Here is a 7775-nt window from a genome sequence, read left to right as displayed (position 1 = left end):
TACCACTTACGTTTTGGAAGATGCAAGTGCAAAGCTCAGGATAAAAGGATAAATTTCCTAAAGAAGAATTTCAGGACATTTGCTTAGAGTCTCCTTCTAATACTCCTAAATCCACACCACATCAGGCCCTGCTTATTCTTATCCTGCCAAAGGGCAGTTGCTCAAACTGGTTTGTTTTCCTCCTGGACTTAGAGAAGACAGGATGACCTCATGCTTTCCAAGCACAGATTTAGCAGCTGTTGCAACACTTGGCGGAGACCAAGCAACCCAGGCTCTCCTTCCCACTTTCAGTTACTCAAAACGGAAACAATGCTTCAGCGTGCCAGACGCTAGGCTAGCATTCTCATAACCTACCACATTTACTGCCACATGTGCCTTGGAATATAAAGGGTTAATCTTCCTTCATAACTGAGTGAACAAGGCTCAGACAAGAGAAACAATTCCCCCAAAGCTGTCAACATTGGCTAAGACCTAAGAAAATGCAGCTCCAGGAGGAGTCCCAGTTGGTCTGGAGCCAGAGCTCACTTGCTCTCTCCCTGCTACAACTGTTCTACAACATCCCACGGAGGCTGAGTCTCTGAACTGGGTCAAATCAACAATTGCTTACAGAGGGACTGTCTGATCTGAGGGGAAAAGGAAAAGAAGAATCGCCAACCGGGTGCTATTGTTGGTCTTCTGTCTTTATGAGGTACAAAATTACAATTTCACACATGACTAGAAGCTTTAAAAACCTTGGGAAGGATGAGAGTTAATGCATGAGAATAAAAGAACATACTTAATTTTTAAGTTAAAATAGAATGTTTCTTGGATGGTGTGTTCCTTTCCTAGGGCTGCCCTAACAACTTTCCACAAACTGGGTGCCTTAAAACAACAGAAACTTGCTTCCTCACAGTTCTGGAGGCTAGAACTCTGAAATCAAAGTGTTGGTGGGGTTGGCTCCTTCTGGAGGGCCTAAGGGAGAATCTGTTTGGTGCCTCTCTCCTAGCCTCTGGTGCTTGTTAGCAATCCTTGGTGTTCTTTGGCTTACAGATGTGTAACTACAATATCTGCCCCCCACCATCACATGGCACTCTCCCTTTGTGCCTGCATGTCTCTGTGTCCAAATATCACTCCTTTTATTAAGGACATCAGTCATTGGATTAACCCCATCCTAATCCAGCATGATCTCACCTTAACTTGGTTACATTCTTAAAATCTTATTTCTAAATAAGGTCACATTCACGCGAACAGAAGTTCAGACTTCAACATATCTTTTTGGAGGACAGAATTCAACCCATAATCGATCATATTGTGGTTAAATATAAATTTAGAGCCTATCTTTTTAGAAAATACCAGAATATTTGCAGATGAAATTATATGATTGGACATGTATAATTTGCTTCAAAATAATTCAAAGTGGAGCAATTGGATGGGGGGTTAGGTGTAATAAGATTGGCTATGAGTTGATAAATGTTGAAGCTGGATGATGAATATACAGAGTTTTTTATATGTGTTCTGGTTACCTATTGCTGTGTTAACATCACCCCCAGACTTAGAGGCTTAAAACAGCAGTCATTTTATTATTATCTTGGAGGTGTGAAGAGTTGACTGAGGTCAGCTAAGGTGGTTCTTGCTTCATGTCTCTTGTATAATTACAGTTGTCAGTGGCTGAACTGGAGAAAGCTCAATTTCACTCATGTGCATACCTGGTACTCGAGTTGGGAAGACTCTCATAACTGAAGTTCCTTGGGCATCTCTCTCGCTCTCTCTTTCTTTTTTAAAAAATATATTTTGTTGATTATGCTATTACAGTTGTCCCATTTTTCCCCCTTCACTCCCCTGCACCCTGCACACCCCCTCCCACCCACATTCCCTGCCTTTAGTTTATGTCTATGTGTCATAAGTTCTTTAGCTTCTACATTTCCCACACTTGCCCTCCCCCCATCTATTTTCTCCCTACCATCTATGCTACTTATTCTCTGTACCTTTTCCCCCCCTCTCTATGCCTCCCACTCCCCTGTTGCTAACCCTCCATGTGATCTCCATTTGTTTGGTTTGCCTTTGTTTTAGATGTGGTTGTTAATAACTGTGAGTTTGTTGTCTATTACTGTTCATATTGTTCATATTTTTTCTCTTCTTTTTCTTAGATAAGTCCCTTTAACATTTCATATAATAAGGTCTTGGTGATGATGAACTCTTTAAACTTGACCTTACCTGGGAAGCACTTTATCTGCCCTTCCATTCTAAATGAAAGCTTTGCTGGTTAGAGCAATCTTGGATGTAGGTCTTTGGATTTTGTGATTTGGAATACTTCTATCCAGCCCCTTCTTGCCTGCAAGGTCTCTTTTGAGAAATCAGCTGACAGTCTGATGGGAACTCCCTTGTAGGTGACTGTCCCCTTATCTCTTGCTGCTTCTAGAATTCTCTCCTTCATTTTAATTTTGGGTAATGTAACCATAATGAGCCTTGGTGTGTTCCTCCTTGAGTCCAACTTCTTTGGCACTATCTGAGCTTACTGGACTTCCTGGAAGTCTATTTCCTTTGCAAGATTGGGGACTTTTTTTCTCCATCATTTGTTCAAATAACTTTTCCACTTGTTTCTCTTCCTCTTCCCCTTCTGGTACCCTTATAATTCAGATGTTGGAACATTTAAAGATGTCCTGGAGGTTCCTAAGCCTGTCCTCATTTTTTGAAATTCTTGTTTCTTCATTCTTTTCTGTTTGGTTGTTTCTTTCTTCCTTCTGGTCCACTCCATTGATTTGAGCCCTGGTTTTCTTTCCATCACTATTGGTTCCCTGTGTATTTTCCTTCATTTCACTTAGGGTAGTTTTCACTTTTTCATCTAATTTGTGACCAAATTCCACCAATTCTGTAAGCCTCCTGATCACCAGTGCTTTGAACTGTGCATCTGATAGGTTGGCTATTTCTTGGTTGCTTAAAAGTATTGGCCCTGGGGCTTTGATTTGTTCTTGCGTTTGAGCTTTTTTTAATTTTTTTTTTTTGGTGTGGTCATACCTTTTGTGTAATGAGGGGTGGAGACTTAGGGGTTCACCAGGGCCGGGTGACTTAGTCTCTGGGTTGTAATGCTGTATATGGAGATGGGGTCAGAGAGAGAACAATGGCACTTTCTCTGCTCTCTCTAGGATTTCAGTCCCTTCTGCCTCTTCCCACAAGCAAACTGGGCCCTTCTGGTGTTGATTCCCAGGTGGGTGGGCTTGTGTACATTCTAGGACCCTGTGGGTCTCTCCAATGAACTTTCCTGTGAGGCTGGGAGTCTCTCATGGCACCCCAACCCCCACAAGTGTTTTCAATTGGCGCTTTTAGGCTTTATTTTCTAGTGCCGGAGCCCTGGGTTGCACGGTCTGTCTCAGTGCTGATTTTCGCTTGATTTATCTGAGCCAGAATGTGTGACTGCAGTCTGCCAGCCACCTTGTGCACCTCACTGGGTCTGCTTGCTGCCTCCCCACATCCAGGGTCTGCTAGCCCCTGCTTTTTCCTGCCAAAACGCCTCTCCACTGGCCACCGACTCTGCCTCTCTTACCGGTCTAGATGAATGGTTGTCGGATTTTCATACAGTTCAATTTTCTGTCTGTTGGTTGTTTTTTTGTTTCTAAATTTTTGTTGTCCTTAATTTTGCTTGTGGGAGGAGGCACAGTGTGTCCACCTACACCTCCATCTTGGCCAGAAGTCTCTCTCTTTCTTGATTTTATTCTTCAATATGATGGTGAAAGGTAGCAAAATGTGCTGCTTTAGCATGAGTATTATTTTGAGCTGAATGTGATCAATGAAAAGCAGATACAAGGAAAACTCTCTGCCTTCTTCCTATTTGCCTGAAAACAGGGTTTAAATCTGTGAAGGTATTTCCCCTTTCCTCTCTACCATTAACGACAGGAGTTAATCACCAGAGACAACTATAGACACTTAGCAGCCCAAAGACAAGTGGAATCCACATAAACTTTGGTAAATTAACCCTTACCTACCACTGGTTTCCCCATATATTTGCTCTCCCACAATTTGCTGTCTCTAGAAACTCAGGGTCCTTTTCTTTGGTCTTGCCACTATTCTATAAAATTATTGTTCTTTGCTGATGTGGTATATAAAGTCCAAGTTCTAACTACTTCTTTGAGTTACCCATCACTGAATTCTCCCATGTGTATATCTTCTGCACATGTTAATAAACTTGTTTGTTTTTCTCCCGTTAATCTGTCTTTTGTCAGTCTAATATACAGGGCCTGAATCAATGAACCCAAGGTGGGTTGAGGGAAAACAAAAATTTTCCCTCCCTCCCAACAGCTCTCATGATTTACAGGGCTCCTAAGTTCCAAGAGAGGGCACCAGGCAGGCTCTGTGCTGCCTTCTCTAATCTGGTCTCAGAATCACATAGCATTATTTCCAGTACTTTCTTTGGTCAAAGCAGTCATAAAGGGCACCCAGATGCAAGGGGAGAGAGACATGGACTCCACCTTTGATAAGAGGTGGGTCAAATGACTTGTGGACCTGTTGTTTATACACCACAATACTATTCTACTTTTGTGTGTGCTTAAAATATTTCTACAATAACACACTCACACAGATTTATAAAATGATATTTTGGAAGTTCCTTTTACTAAAATAACATAAAAGTTTTGCATGCAGTTTGGGGACAAGGGGAAAAAAAGAAATAGACTAGCAAAGAATGTCTTTCCACCATCATATATCATGTAAAAAATAAACATTGACATCAAGAATCTGGAGAACCCCAAATACTGTTTTATGATGCCTTTATAGCTGAAAATTTTAGTTCTCTTTCCATGTCAACTTTCAGGTCTAGAGTCTATAAATGTTTGCCAACATATTTATATAAATTTCCACAGAAGGAAAAATAAAAACTTTGGTTTTTTTTTTTAACCAGGCAAAGGGAGGCAGCCTGGGAGAGCAGGAATAATGGTATGCAGGGAGGGCCTGTGCCATACAGGGAACCTCATAGTTCTCTGGGGGCACTTGCAGGGGTAGTGGAAAGAACATGGTGGTAGTTATTGGTACAGCCCACCAGATATTTACTGATGGTCTCAGCCACACTGTAGGATTGCTTTCTCTGCTCTGTGGAATTTGGGTGCAGCAAATGACTTGCACTAGCCAGAGAATTGTGAGGTGTGCACTTGTAGGCTGATTTTAAAGGGAGTGTGAGTCACTATACTCCTTCTCTCCTCTTGGGCCTTAGCACTGGAACCTACCTCAGTTTGGGTCCCTCACTCATCCCTACCTGAAGGTGATAAAGAGAAGATCCTTGGCCAATCCATGGTGAACAGGCAGCATTAACAGTACATTTCCCTTCGTTGATCTCTGGGATTGTTAGCACAGCATAACCTTATTGTTCTAACTGACACAGCGGTTGCAGACTAGAGGTTCGGGTTAAATCTCTACCATCAGATGAGTGTTTGGGCAAGTTAGTTACCTTCATTGAGTGAGACACATGTATAAATGCTTCCAGAAAGCCTCAGAAAATATTTATGGGGCTTAAATGACAATGTGTTGGGGAGCAGCCAGTGCAGTGCCAGGTACACAGAAGAGGATCCGTAAAAAGCTCTTTCTCTGATTTGATGGTTGTCTTCAAAGCCTTGGTTTTCTCACCACTAAGATGAGGTCATAAGGCTGAGTGGCCTCTAAGGGAACTCCCTACTCTCATTCTATGATAGACTTGAAGTCTTTATATAGTCACATTGTTGAGTTTGATGCGGGAGCTTTGTCGTGAAAATGCATTTGTCATGAAAATGATGGATCACGTTGGGGAGGCCAAATGCCTGAGTGTAACTTTTTCTTCTTAGAAGAAAAGTAAGATTATTTCTCTGCCTGAGAATCATTTATTATGTTTGTAAAACACTTGGCAGTCCCTTGCAAAGGAATAAGTCCTCAGAGTCATTGGATGTCCTTATGAGACTTCATGGACATGCACCTGGAAGATGACTGGCACATCTCATCTTGAAGAAAGGCATGTACTTATACCCTTTTGGCTTCTGATTATCCATTACAGACATTGACTGTTCATTTTTCACTTGCTTATGTGATTAGATCTGCTTGGCTGACTGCATTTCAAGGCTCCATTCTGAATAAAACTGTTTTTGCCATTTAATAAGTGCAAGGGGAGAGTGTGGCTGCTGTAGGAAGCCAGGTCAATGTTGACCCTTCCTCTCCCTCCTCACAAACTCCTCACAGCATTTCCTTCTTCATCAGGGGATTTTCCATCAGCAAAATATTTTTAGACTCCTTTCTTCCCCAGCAAATCTCCCTTACCCACCCAATTCCCTCAAACTGCTCTCTACTGGGCTATGTATTAGGGGGTGGGATTTAGCGTGGGTCTGCCCTCATGGAGTCTAATAGGAAACACATTTACTGGCATAATTAGAAAATGAAAAGATTGGTAAGAGCTATAAAAGCAGTATCTGTGGTGCAGAGACCACAGCTGTGCAGGGATTGTGGGATTGAAGGGCTCCCTCTCCACACATGCATGTTCCCCAAGTATGTGTGTACTTTACCTAGCTTCTCCTCCACGCATATCATTCCACCTAAGATCCTCATAAATCTTTACCTCTAACCCCTTATTAGAGCTTCCAGCTTGCATTTCCAACTCAGCATTCCTTGCAATAATAAAATCAAACATATATCAAGCACTTACTATGTGCATATTTTACACATATTTATGCAATTCTTCTTATGAGTCTTCTTATTATTCCTATTTTATTTTTGAGGACACTGAAGTACACAGGAGTTATAAACTTAATCAAGGTCATATGGCTTAGAAGTGGCCATGAACGTGAACTCTGAGCTCTGATACCAAGCCTGGGCCTTTCACCACCCTTCATCCCATTGCCACTCAGATGATTCCTAGCAGCCCACATTCAAATATCTAAAATCAAGATCTTCTTCCTCCTTTCCACACAGACCTTTGTCCACTCATGTTATCGAAGATCTGTCCCTCTTTCTGACTATCTCTTCTATAAATGGCATCTGCACTCTCTCAAGCACTTAGACTTGTCACCTTGGGTAAGAGTCATCTTTGACTCCTTCCTTTGCCTCTTCCATTCTATCTAATCAGTTGCTAAGTTCTGTGGATATTTTCCCTGCAGAGTCCTCTAGATCATTATAACAGCTCCTAAATAATCTAGTCTCAGCCTTGTCTCTCTCCAATTGACCCCACCAATGACATGCAATAATCACCCTCCTAAATCCTGGGTCTGTTGTGTTCCTCCTTTGATCAAATACCTTATGGCTCCCAAATGAAAATCACAAACCTTAAGTCCACAATTCCTCCTGAGACCTCTCTTCTGCATTGCAAGTATCTCCCCTGTAATTCACCCATGGGCACCTGAAACTCAGTATGCCTCAAGCCAAACCATACTTTCTGCTGTGAAGACTCCCCTCACTCTATCCCTTTTCCTTCCTTCCTTTAGCAAAAGAGCCCCAGAGTGTTAGAGGGGCACAAGACAACATGTACCATTTTCCCTGCAGTGAGGTATGGCCATGTAACTAGAATCTAGCCAAAGAGATGTGAGCAAAAGGGATGTGGAAAACTTGAGGGTTGTGACCTTAAAGGGAAGAAGCATGCTCCCCTTCTATTGCATCAGAGCCTGGTGGATTTGGTGGTGAGTCATCTCAGACATCTTAAACAAAAGCTTATCTTTTAAGTCATGCTGTGCCTCTGTTGTAGAAGAGGAAAATATCATTTTTCTCTACCCTCCTAAACTTTGACTGTGAACTTCATAAAAGAAGACAGATTAATAAGTAAAGAGCATACAGATTTATTTAATATACATTTTACA

This window comes from Sturnira hondurensis, unplaced genomic scaffold, assembly GCF_014824575.4.
Source record: "Sturnira hondurensis isolate 20B ecotype Veracruz unplaced genomic scaffold, ASM1482457v3 Scaffold0008480, whole genome shotgun sequence".
Classification (NCBI taxonomy): Eukaryota; Metazoa; Chordata; class Mammalia; order Chiroptera; family Phyllostomidae; genus Sturnira; species Sturnira hondurensis.
This window is presented reverse-complemented; position numbering follows the sequence as displayed.